Consider the following 13627-nt stretch of genomic DNA (forward strand, 5'->3'; position numbering starts at 1 on the left):
TGCATAGCTGGAAGAACATGTAGGTGTGCTTTGTTGCACTAATTCAAAAATTATGTGAACAGTGCCCAGAAAGACCAAAGCCAGCACAGGCTGCTGAAACCTGTATTAGGACTGGGGCAGTCTAACTGGCTTCATAACTCATTTTTGCATCATAGCCACTGTTGAGTGCAAAGAATGAATAACTCCTCTCTTTGACTCTGTTAATTTATTTGTCTCCTGTTATTCCAGCCAGTCCTCACCAAAATGCAAGCATCTCCTCCACTGATGTTCTTTTAATATGGAGTGTGAGCAAAAATTATAGCTACTACAAACATAGGTTGTAAATTTTTTGGAATGTGTGATTGCAGTTTTTAAAGACATATTTGCACTAGCTTTAGTTATCTTGGATACCAAGAGTGAAGTCATGCTCTTCAGCACAGACTACTCAAAGTAGGCTTGCTACATGCTTACTTGGATGATTACTTTGGTGCCTAAGTTCAACAGAACAATGAATAATTATTTCCATATAATATTTCCATTATTTCCACATATTTCTGTACATTCAAGTGGGAAGGAAGAACCTCTGAATTCACACAGTAAATGAGCTGAATACAATGCATACATATGTATAGCACTGAAAAAGAATGATCTTCATACACGAAATCTGAGAGATTCACAGTCATTGTGCAGGGCATCTGCAAAAATAGACTAAATGCAACAGCTGGAGTCACTGGAGAGCTAGATAGGAATTTGAGGTGGGGAAAAAAAGTCAGCAAAGTGTATTATTCATCATTTGTCATTTGCAGTTGGGGAGATGGAATGCCCTCTGACACATTTAAAGAAGCTCATGATTTGTTAGAAGTAGTGAAAGAAGTATAAAGTGAAATAGTAATATAATCCTCTGGGGATGTCTTGCTACAGTCTTTTACATAGCATTAGAGCTACTGTAAATAGTTGGACTAAGATAAAAATCCTGGCAAACATTTGGCATGAAATGCTTGAGATATGAAACTATTCATTCTTTGAAGTCAAGAGATTTTAATCTTGTCCTGCATCATAATACTAAAACCTGCTACCTTTATTTAAAAATAATTCAAACTCACATAAACCAAAGACATTATGATGAGACTTCTAATCTCTTTCACCCTAAATCCATCCTCCTTTTACTGGAGATGCCCCAGATGATGAATGGCATTAGCTACATCACCTCAGCTTTGTGGACCTGTTGTTGCAGCAGGAGAGCCCTATTAATTCACAGTGATCACAGTGGGCATTGTATGAGGTTTGCTTTTGACCTGGGAGAATATTGCCATCATTTATTTTCAGTAGGCAGTACAAATAGAACCATTTCATAGAAAGTGGCCAGATGGAAAAAAATACTTGATGGCTGAAAAAAATAGTTATTACATATGTGCAATAGTCATTATGGAAATGTAGTGAGCCAATTTGAGTAACTGTTTTCCAAATATTACCTATAAACTTCATTTCTGCATGCAAGCCTAAATGAGCAGCAGTGCAACTTCCTAAACTGGAAATCAGCAAATAATCCTGAGAAGCATCATTGCTTTAACAAATGATACGTATGCAGCCATTCATGCCTGGACTTTATCCTATACAACCTGACATTTGTGGCATGAACACTCACTGGTTTCTTCCTACTGCTGCATTGCAGGTTACTTGCTTTGTTTTGTAGACCAGGAATTCCATGCATTAGAGCATGGATGGAAACAAGAGAAAGAGGATATAGAGAGAACTAAATCAAGAATTCACCTGTCATGGGTCCAAACACCAGAAAGCACATGCTTTTCAAGTATGCTTGCTATGGTCTTCTTTTAAATAGCACTCAAACCACTGTAAATAGTTGGGCTTACACAAAAATAAGTGGTGCTGGAGAGGTAGTTTGTGGCTCTATGTTATGTAACAACTCCAAAATTCACCTCAATTCTTGTGTTTTGTCCTTGGACAGTGCTTCTCCTCTAAACAATCACAAATGTGAATTTGTCTTGGAAATAATCAGCAATGCACACACAAAAGGCAGCAGATCAGACTTTATGCATGGTAAATGGGAAAATCCAAAGCTGATAAGTGTGGTGGGTTGACCCTGGCCAGATGCCAGGTGCCCACCAAGCCATTCTATCACTCCCCCCTCCTCAGCTGGACAGGGGAGAGAAAATATAACAAAAAGCTTGTGGGTCGAGATAAAGACAGGAGAGATCACTCACCAATTACTGTCATGGGCAAAACAGACTCAGCTTGGGGAAAATTAACTCAATTTATTGCCAATCAACCAGAGTAGGGTAATGAGAAATAAAACCAAATCTCAGAACACCTTCCCTCCACCCCTCCCTTCTTCCCAGGCACAACTTCACTCCCGGATTTCTCTACCAAATCCCCCAGCGACACAGGGGGATGGGGATGGGGTTTACGGTCATCACATGTTATTTTCTGCTGCTTCATCCTCCTCAGGGGGAGGGCTCATCACACTCTTCCCCTGCTCCAGCGTGGGGTCCCACCCATGGGAGACAGTTCTCCACGAACATCTCCAATGTGAGTTCTTCCCACGGGCTGCAGTTCTTCACGAACTGCTCCAGCATGGGTCCTTTCCACGGTGTGCAGTCCTTCAGGAGCACACTGCTCCAGCGTGGGTCCCCCATGGGGTCACAAGTCCTGCCAGAAAACCTGCTCCAACGTGGGCTCCTCTCTCCATGGGTCCACAGGTCCTGCCAGGAGCCTGCTCCAGCATGGGCTTCCCATGGGGTCACAGCCTCCTTCGGGCATCCACCCCCTCCAGCGTGGGGTCCTCCATGGGCTGCAGGTGGATACCTGCTCCACCATGGACCTCCATGGGCTGCAGGGGGACAGTCTGCTCCACCATGGTCTTCACCATGGGCTGCAGGGGAATTTCTGCTCCAGTGCCTGGAACACCTCCTCCCCCTCCTTCTTCACAAAAAGCTCATGGGTTGAGATAAGGACAGGGAGAGATCACTCGCCAATTACCGTAATGGGCAAAACAGTCTTGACTTGGGGAAATAAATTTAATTTATTGCCGATCAAATCAGGGTAGGGTAATGATAAATAAAAACCAAATCTTAAACCACCTTTCCCCCACCCCTCCCTTCTTCCCAGGCTCAACTTCACTCCTGATTTCTCTACCTCCTCCTCCCCCCAAGCAGCGGTCAGTTCATCACATGTTGTTTCTGCTGCTCCTTCCTCCTCACTCTCTTCCCCTGCTCCAGCGTGGGGTCCCTCCCACAGGAGACAGTCCTCCATGAACTTCTCCAACATGAGTCCTTCCCACAGGCTGCAGTTCTTCAGAACTGCTCCAGCATGGGTCCTTTCCACATGTCCTTTCCACAGCATGCAGTCCTTCAGGAACAGACAGCTCCAGTGTGGGTCCCGCACAGGGTCACAAGTCCTGCCAGAAAACCTGCTCCAACGTGGGCTCCTCTCTCTCCATGGGGTCACAGGTCCTGCCAGGAGCCTGCTCCAGTGTGGGCTTCCCACAGGGTCACAGCCTCCTTCAGGTGCATCCACCTGCTCCGACGTGGGATCCTCCACAGGCTGCAGGTGGATATCTGCTCCACCATGGACCTCCATGGGCTGCAGGGGGACAGCCTGCCTCACCATGGTCTTCACCACGGCCTGCAGGGGAATCTCTGCTCTGGCACCTGGAGCACCTCCTCCCCCTCCTTCTTTACTGACCTTGGCGTCTGCAGGGCTGTTTCTCTCACATGTTCTCAATCCTCTCTTCTGGCTGCTGTTGCGCAGCAGTTTTTCCCCGTTCTTAAATATGTTATCTCATAGGTGCTACCACCATCGCTGATTGGCTCAGCCTTGGTCGGTGGCAGGTCCATCTTGGAGCTGGCTGGCACTGGCTCTATTGGACATGGGGGGAGCTTCTAGCAGCTTCTCACAGAAGCCAACCCTGTAGCGCCCCCCCCCCCAGCCCCCCTGCCACTAAAACTTTGACATGCAAACCCAATACAGCTTTCCCAGTCAAATGACTCCATTCCTGTTATTTTTATATGATTTAGACATGTTGTTTAACGTGCACGTAGGTAGAATGACAGGGAGGTCCTTGTTAAAGGAAATTGCAATAAATAATAAATACAGCATTAGGAAAATAACCCAGGGGAAGAAAGAATCTCTAGGAGCAAATAAAGTGAACTTCTGCCTGCCAGCTTATTTCAACCCTTCCTGCCTGTGGAAATAAAGTAGCTGAAGGGCTGCAGCTCAAAAAACCCTATGTCCTCTGGGAGCCCAAGAGCCTGTATGTTGGAGGGGCTCCTGTGGCTCGCAGTGGCTCCCTGTCCCTTGCAGCCTGCAGCTTTCAGTGTGGCTTCATTATGAATATCCTCATTACCCACAAACTTGTCGTTTCCATCCTCCTTGCCACATTCACCTTACCTCCTTGGCAGGGAGGCTTTCTTGTGGGTTGTGAGATCTTGTCTCTGCTCCACTCTCGGCAGGGACAGGAGGGAAATGGGTGGGATTTGGGCTCCCCATGGAGACACCAGCCCTGCTGGCATGGGGACAGCAAGGTCCCGTGGAGCTGCACCCCTCTCTGCCAGGCAGAGCTCAGCAGTCCCTGGCGCAGCCTCCCAGCTGGCTCCAGCATTGTTAAGTTGCTTCATGGAAAGTCATCATAATCCCCAGGTAAACTGTGATTTCCTCTTTATCAGGTTTAGCTGAAAACAAAACAATTAATTAAAAAAGCAAAATGCAAGACCTAATCGTTATTTATGCCCCTAATTATCTCATTCTAGAGGGTATTTTAGTCCCTGTCTGGTCAGAACATTAATTATTTTCATAAATACAACAAAAGTTAAATAATAAGCACACAGGGCTACAGAACCACTGCAATGATCAAGCTTAAATGAACATATACACTTTATTAATGGGTGCTTTATACAACTCCATATGTTACAAATCAAACAAAACCCCCCTATTTCCATCTTCTAAGGTTGCAATGAAAAAGCTCTAACATTACTGAGGATAATTTTTATTGTTTAAAACTCCTTTTTTGCAGTAATGAGACTGTTATGGGGATAATTTTATCTGGTTTGTCATGAGGCATTTCAGCTTGTTAAATAAGTTAATAAATGACTATGCATTAATCAAAGTGACAAAGCTATGAAGAGCTGAGGATGGGAGACAATTCTGGTGATAGTATTAATTAGTATTTAATTAGAAACTTAGGGGCCATAAACAAAAAATCATGGGAGAGATGTTTATACAAATTGCTTTGAAAGTGTGGTTGAGTTGTATTTGCTTTAGAAAAAAACCCTTTCTTCCACCCTTCCTTCCTTTCTCTTCTTTCTTTCCACACTGTACTTAGCAGAGTTGCAGTGACATCAAATGGATAGAAATGAGCTTATATTGTTTTTTATTTTTTCCAATTAGAGGACTCTGCACTTGAACTGTGCTTTTCACTCTCTGGCTTGAACAGGTTTTATTCTGATTTCTGATTTCTAGACAAGCAGAAAGAAAGAAAAACCCAAAGAGAGAAAAGGGAGGGAATTTCTATTTCTGCTGTTTTAACTATGTGCGTCATCTTTCTCTAAGGAAGAATTGATGTCATAATGATGCCGCTGCAATTCTTTGTACACAGCAATGTCTTCTGTTCATGAGCACGAGCAGAGTGGGAACCCCGTTATTTATCTCATGTTACAGAACAGAAGAAGTATTTATAATTATAGACCTTTTGCCATTTCTCCCCATAAGGTGCCCATTTTAAAACGGACAATTCCTGCTAACAAAAGAGATAATAAATCACTCGCGTATTTAAGGCTGTTTTCTTGAGGAGCAGACTTTATTATTTGTTGCATTTACACAAGAAGGTTATCCACAGTAAAACTGCTTTTTCTATTTACCAGTCTATCACTGTCGTGGCTCATTTATGTGTGAACATGACTGACTAAAGTCAACATTATCCACAACTGACAAACACCAGACCTACAGTTCCATCAACCCCTTCCTTAAGATAATGCCAAGGACCAGCTGTTTGAAGTAGTGGGACAATAAAGTGGAGACAGACAGTGTCAAATTGATCCAATTCCCTGTGTATAAAAGGGATTCTGCCTAATAACACAAAGCTCTTTTTGCTCTCCAAACACATTAGACCTTGAACAGGGACCTAGCCTTCAAGAAAATGTGTAACTGACATGAAAATGCTGAAGTTTTAAGGTGGTTTCTTTAGCCATTTCCATTCAAGGTCTTTCATTAAGAGTATAGTGTAAACCCAAGATAAAATGCACCTGATATCCAGGGGTTTTAAGTTTTGATGGGATGTTTAGAATGAAGAGCCAGTGATGACACAGAGTTCATTCTCCTTTTCCTTTTGTTTTATGTTTAACAAATCATTTGCATCTGTTAATAAAATTAAACCTGAGAAATAAATGAGGCAGCTCCTTGCAGTGACACTCCTGATTTGTATTGCCAATATAGCAAACTGAGTTCCTGAATATGTTTCTTTATATTAAGTCTCCACAAAACACAGCAGTTAATACAAATATTCCTTCAAAATGACCAGCTGCTTCTGCACTGCAATACATATTAAACTGGAATTAAATAAAATATTTTACTGAATTTCCAAAAGATAAATAGCTGAGCAATAGTCACTAAAGACTCAGGAGACATTTTGGTACATTCAAGCATTAAGATCCCAAACTTTTACATATTTCCCTTCATCCATCCCCTAATTAATAAGCCACTGGAGTTGCATGTGAACATCTATCTTTTTATTTTTTAATGGATGGAGACAGATCTACATATTTTGGTAATCAGAAAGGGCTTTTTTTTCCCTCTGCCTCTCATTTCCCAGTGTCATGCTTTAACCCCAGAGAGCAACTAAGCACCACACAGCTGCTCACTCACTTCCACCCCAACCAGTGGGATGGGGGAGACAACAGGGAAAAAAAAAAAGTAAAACTCGTGGGTTGAGATAAGAACAGTTTAATAGAACAGAAAGGAAGAAACTAATAATGATAATAATAACAATAATAAAATGACAACAGTAGTAATAAAAGGATTGGAATGTACAAATGATGCACAATGCAATTGCTCACCACTTGCTGACCGATGCCCAGTTAGTCTCCGAGCGGCGATTCCCCCGCCCCCACTCCCCCCAGTTTATATATTAGATGTGACGTCACATGGTATGGAATACCCCGTTGGCCACTTTGGGTCAGCTGCCCTGGCTGTGTCCCCTCCCAACTTCTTGTGCCCCTCCACCCTTCTCACTTGCTGGGCATGTGTCGTGGTTTAACCCCAGCCAGCGACTAAGCACCATGCAGCCGCTCACTCACTCCCCCCCATCCAGTGGGATGGGGGAGAAAATCGGGAAAAAGAAGTAAAAATCCTGGGTTGAGATAAGAACAGTTTAATAGAACAGAAAAGAAGAAACTAATAATGATAATGATAACACTAATAAAATGACAACTGTAGTAATAAAAGGATTGGAATGTACAAATGATGCGCAGGGCAATTGCTCACCACCCGCCGACCAACACCCAGCTAGTCCCCGAGCGGCGATTCCCTGCCCCCACTCACCAGTTCCTAGACTAGATGGGATGTCACATGGTATGGAATACCCCGTTGGCCAGTTTGGGTCAGCTGCCCTGGTTGTGTCCTGTGCCAACTTCTTGTGCCCCTCCAGCTTTCTCGCTGGCTGGGCATGAGAAGCTGAAAAATCCTTGACTTGAGACTAAACACTACTGAGCAACAACTGAAAACATCAGTGTTATCAACATTCTTCTCATACTGAACTCAAAACATAGCACTGTACCAGCTACTAGGAAGACAGTTAACTCTATCCCAGCTGAAACCAGGACAGTATCTGTTGAGGATTTCTTGGCTGGGCGAGGGCATGTGAGCAATCCAGCCATTAGCTGGGAACGAAGCATAAGTTTACAAAGTGCTGAAGCAGACAAGGACGCTGTGTCCTTGTACGCTGGGAAAAAGGAAGATAAGAAGAGCCTGACAAACAACTCCTGGATGCCGAAGAATGAGATAAGTAACTGCTGGACACCTCGTGAAGAAGCTTGCACAGCCAATAGAGGATAAGATAGCGCCACGTGAAACGGGGTATTGTACCAATTAGAGTATTGTATAAGGCGCGTGCATAAGCGCATAAGGTATATAACTGTGCTGAAAGTTGTAGTAAATGGGCTTCACTTGATCACATTGGTCTGTGTGTGATGTCCCCTGTGGATCTTCTGCAACATTTGGCGCCCGAACAGGGACCCTCAGATCAGCACTTTATCGTCTCTACGAGAATTTCTGGTGCAACTGAACCGACGACGGAGCGGAGAAGCCGGCTGAGACTTTCCTGCTGCCCCAGCAGGATGGCATGAGCTTCAGCTAAGCTGGGAAGAACAACATGAGCTTTAGCTGAGCCGGGAAGACGAGGAGGTGCGCGCAAGTGAATAGAAGCTTGAATCTTGCCCTGATCAGGTGAGCGGTCGGAGAAGGAGATGGGGTTGGACAAAGAGCAGGAAGCAGTCCTAAAGCTCCTTTGTTATTTTCTCTCTGAGAGAGGACTGAAATGCGATAATTCTGTGTTAAAGGGGTTGCTTTTATGGGATTGGAAGAGAGAACTTATTCCGAGTATAAACGTCGCATTTGAAGAAGCGACCTGGGATAATATAGGCAAGGTGCTGTGGGACGCTATTAGTGGCGGGGGTGATAAGGCAAAGGAGGCAAACAAATACGCAGCACACTGGAAGGTAATTCGAGACATGCTGCAGGCAATGAGGGCGGAACGGCAGGCAGCCGCCGCTGTCTGCGCGGCGGGGACCCCCTCTGCTGCCTCCATGGCTGCCGCGTCAGCCTATCCCGCTGCAGTTAGGGGGACATTCTCTACACAACTATCTGTACGCCCCCGAGCATCCATTTTTGCTAATGCTGAGACGCCTGCACAGACACAGCCTTTGCCTATACCCAGCCAGGTCGCTGGCGCCGAAGATATCCCCCTGCCTGTTACTCCGCGAGAAGCGGAGGAATTAGGGGGGGCCGATTGTCGCCCGGCAGGTCCGGAGCCGACAGACTCGGAGGTGGTGAACCAGTTACAAAAACTGACAGTACGGTCAGAAGAACCAGAAGTGAGGGGGAGATATGCATCCTCTCGAAAGGGTGAGCCGAGAACGCAAGGGAACGAAGATTTTGGCCGTATGCCAGCCCATCTTTCTCCCCCCGCCCGCCCTCCCCTCCGTCAGCCCGCCGCGGCGTGTGTCAGCCGTCCAGGGAGCGGCCGCCGCCAGAGCCGCCACCGCCTCCGCCGGCCCCCGGGCAGCACCGTCCGCGCCCCCGCCACCGCCCTTTAATCCATCCCGCCTCTCGAAGCCGAAGCCATCCGCGCCCGCGATAGACGCGGAGCCGCCTGTAATAGCCGCTGCAGACGAGAGGGAGAGACATTGGAGGGGAGTAATAAAAAATGCCCTTGTGGAAGGGACTATGCTCCGAGCATTTCCAGTTGTTATACAAAATAATGGACAAAAAAGATGGGAGGTGTTTGACTGGAAAGTCCTTGAGAAGTTAAGGACTGCTGTTAGTCAGTACGGAATCCGCTTATTGATAAAGCCAGTAAGAAACCCTCGGTCAAGTGTTTTAATTGTGGTAAACTTGGACACATTAAAAACCAATGTAGAGTTTCTGCTAACAAAAAGACGGTGCAACAGTTGTAAGAAAGATAACCATACCACCAAGAATGCAGGAAGAAGGGAAACTTTACACCGAGCGCGAAGGCCCCTCGCACGAGGACACAAATGCAAGGGACCTGGGCTGCCAGCCCTCAGGCAGACTCGCAACTACCAGATCCGCCACTGCAGGAAGCTCCGGAGTGGACATGGAAACTGCAGTAGACATTACGTTGGTGGATGCAGGAGTCCACTTGGTGGATAGCAACATAAAGGGACCATGGGGGTTTGGGATTAGTGCATTTTTAATGGGACGATCTTCAACAGCTCTAAAAGGAATTCTGGTAGTCCCAGGGCTTATTGATGCAGATTATTGTGGGACTGTGAAAATTATGATTCATGTTTTAATCCCTCCTGTTTCTATTCCTAAAGGTACCAGAATAGCACAATTAGTTCCATTCAGGTCGTGTGTTCCGAACCCAGGTGAAGTACAACGTGGAGATGGTGGATTCGGCTCCACAGGGGAACTGCAGGTATACCTTGCCATGGACATAACAAAAGGTAAACCAGAAAAGGTAGTGCAATTGGAAGGGCCTGACGGAGTTATCGTCAAGAAACCGATGACAATCAATACAGGAGCTGATGTTACGATTATTTCACGATATATTTGGCCTCCATCATGGCCATTGATCAATCCAAATTTTGGTATTGCAGGGATAGGGGGCACACAAGCCACCTTAGTAAGTCAGCTACCCATTACCCATTTGTGTTCCCTGAAGGTGAGCATGTTACGACACATCCGTATGTCATGACTACCCCAACTGAATTGTTTGGCCTCATAGGCCATGATTTATTGAGCCAAATGAAGGCAATGTTAGTGACCCATCCTTTTTAGGAGCAGTCACTGAGGGGCAGCCAATCCTGAAAATTAGCTGGAAAACAGATGAGCCTGTTTGGATTGATCAGTAGCCGCTAAATTCTGAAAGGCTGCTAAAAATACAAGAGTTAGTTGAGGACCAATTGAGAGCGGGACATGTTGTTCCTTCTACTAGTCCATGGAATACACCAATATTTACCATTCCCAAGAAAAGTGGGAAATGGAGACTGTTACATGATCTCAGAGCTGTGAATGCGGTAATGCACAGTATGGGAGTCCTGCAGCTGGGTTTGCCATCTCCAGTTATGCTTCCAGAAGAATGGGATTTGTTAATTATAGATCTAAAGGATTGTTTTTTCACCATTCCCTTGCACCCAGATGACGCTGAACGGTTTGCCTTTTCGGTACCATCAATTAACAAGGCAGAGCCCTATAAGAGATACCATTGGGTCGTGTTACCGCAAGGAATGCGCAATTCCCCCACGATGTGTCAGGTGTATGTGGCCTGGGCATTAGGGCCTGTAAGAAAGCAGTTTCCTCAGTTAATCATTTATCATTATATGGATGACATTTTGATAGCGGGAAGGAACTTGCCACAGGATGAAATTTTAACTCAATTACAGGACATCTTAAGACATCGCGGAGTAATAATTGCTCCTGAAAAGGTGCAAAAGGCAGCACCTTGGAAGTATTTGGGGTGGCACATAGATGCGAGCAATGTTAAACTTCAGAAGGTTCAAATAACATCAGAAATTTCAATGGTGCATGATGTCCAGAAGCTTGTGGGAGATATCCAGTGGGTGCGGAATCTTTGCGGTATCACTAATGATGATATGGCCCCTTTGGTAGAACTCTTGGGTACGAGCGCACGTGCAGATGAGAAACGGGAAATGACAGGAGAACAGCAAAAAGCCTTAGAATATATATCAAAGAAAATTGCATCTAGCTTTGCATCCAGATGCAATGAGGATTTACCGATACTATTGATGATCATTAATACAGGGGACTCTCAGAGACAACACCCTTATGCGGTAATTTGTCAGTGGGACACAAAGCGCTCAGATCCCTTGAGAATTCTGGAATGGGTCTTCTTGGCCATGCAACCGGACAAATCTATTGTAACCCAATTGGAGTTATTTGCACAACTGATCATTAGGGGAAGAACGAGGATTGTAGAGATTGCAGGGACGGAACCAGAAATGTTGCTAATACCTCTGGTAAAATGGTATTTGGAATGGGGAATTCGGCATTCTGTAGCGTTACAAGTGTCATTAGCGGGGTTTGGAGGTACAGTAAGTAATCAATATCCAAAGCATAAGTTGTGGTCACTATTGGAACAGCAAACCTTTGAGCAAAAACCATGGAGGTCGGAAACACCTGTACACGGGGTAACAGTGTTTACTGATGCTGGGAAAAAGACAGGTATGGCCACCTGTACATGGAAAGATGCTAATGATCAGTGGTGTGAGCATGTTGAAAAGGGAGAGCCTGGGGATTCTTTACAGATGCTAGAATTAAAAGCGGTGATTTGGGCACTGCAGCATTGGGCTAAGGAGCCGCTGAATATCGTATCCGATTCTCTTTATGTAGTTGGGGTGGTACAAAGGATGGAAAGAGCAATGGTAAAGGAGGTCACAAGCAAAAGATTGGGCATGTTGTTTTTGTCATTACTATGCAGCTTGAACTCTCGGAGTGTAGAGTATTTTGTAACACATATAAGAAGTCATCAAAAACTACCAGGTTTGTCAGAGGGAAATGAAAGAGCTGACCAATTGGTTGCAGCGGCATGGGAGCCTCCTCCAGGGAATCGTTTTCAACAAGCACGGCAATCACATGCGTTCTTGCACCAACCCGCTAGGATGTTAGCAAAGCAATTTGACTTACCACTCACTGATGCCCAAGGTATCGTTAAAGCATGCCCCGATTGTCAAAAGGAGGGGCTGGGCTTGGGCTGTGGGGTTAACCCACGAGGTCTCTTGCCATTGCAGTTGTGGCAAATGGATGTCACCCATGTCATGTGGTTTGGTGCAAAGCGTTATGTGCATGTGTGTATTGATACCTATTCTGCTGCCATGTGGGCCACGGCACAAACTGGAGAAAAGGCCTTACATGTTGAATGACATCTTCACGCTTCTTTTGCAGTGCTGGGTGTGCCTAAAGAAATTAAGACGGACAATGGCCCGGCTTATGGTTCTACACAATTTGCTCGATTTTGTAATTTGTGGGGAATTCACCATGGTACGGGTATTCCACATCTTCCCACAGGACAGGCTATTGTTGAACGGGCCAACCAGACCCTAAAGAGCATGCTGCAAAGACAAAAGGGGGGAACCCAGGGCTTACTCCCAGAGGAACGATTGGCCAAAGCCTTATTTGTGCTAAATTATCTTAGATTGACAGGTGATCACAAAGACCCACCGATGGTAGTGCATCATGCTCTTTTACAGGCGGAAAGGATGCAACAAAGTACAGGAATCATGGTAATGTATAAGGACCCAGAGTCCAGGCAATGATGCGGACCTGCAGAAGTAAAACTTACTGGGAGAGGGTATATGTGTTTGCTTACAGATCGAGGCATTCGCTGGATCCCAGCCAAGTGGGTCAAGCCATGGCTTCGCACTGATGCTGGACCCGGAATCGTCCCAATGGCAACTGGCACGGTACCAGCGGGTGCTGGAGCCACTGATCCGACAGATTCTGACTAATAGAGTATTACACTTTAGAGGACTAGCGGACATTGAGTCCTTCAGAGAGGTTTTTTTGGTTAGAGCATTATAAGGATTTATCGCTTGTAGAAGACTTAGAACAGCGTGCCTTATTGTATATAGAACTTGCATTAGGTAAAAAGTGTGTTAAGCATAATTTGATTAAACATAGTGTAATTACGGGAAGACAGTGTGGGGTAAACGTAAAAGTTAGCTAAAGCCAAAATTAGGGGTAAGGTCATGGTCTTAGTTAAGAATTTAGAAACAGGGCAATGGGAAGGTCCATTTCCATTAATAAACTGGGGGCGAGGTTATGATTGTGTTTCCACAGATACAGGCCCACAATAGACTCCTGTTCGATTTGTACGACCATCATCATCTGGACCATCTTAGATGGTGTGGCAATATGAATACCACCTCAGCCGAAAACT

General features: G+C 45.3%; 1 long non-coding RNA gene across 1 annotated transcript in view; it reads left to right on the forward strand.

Annotated features, from left to right (window-relative positions):
- The window catches only part of LOC138683504 (uncharacterized), a 612710-nt gene that overhangs the window by 351851 nt on the left and 247232 nt on the right, over positions 1-13627 (forward strand). Inside the window, exon 2 of the long non-coding RNA XR_011323012.1 lies at positions 8392-8433. This is a non-coding gene — a long non-coding RNA (uncharacterized lncRNA). The remainder of the gene's footprint in view (positions 1-8391; positions 8434-13627) is intronic.

Source organism: Haliaeetus albicilla, chromosome W (assembly GCF_947461875.1).
Source record: "Haliaeetus albicilla chromosome W, bHalAlb1.1, whole genome shotgun sequence".
NCBI classification, from domain to species: Eukaryota; Metazoa; Chordata; class Aves; order Accipitriformes; family Accipitridae; genus Haliaeetus; species Haliaeetus albicilla.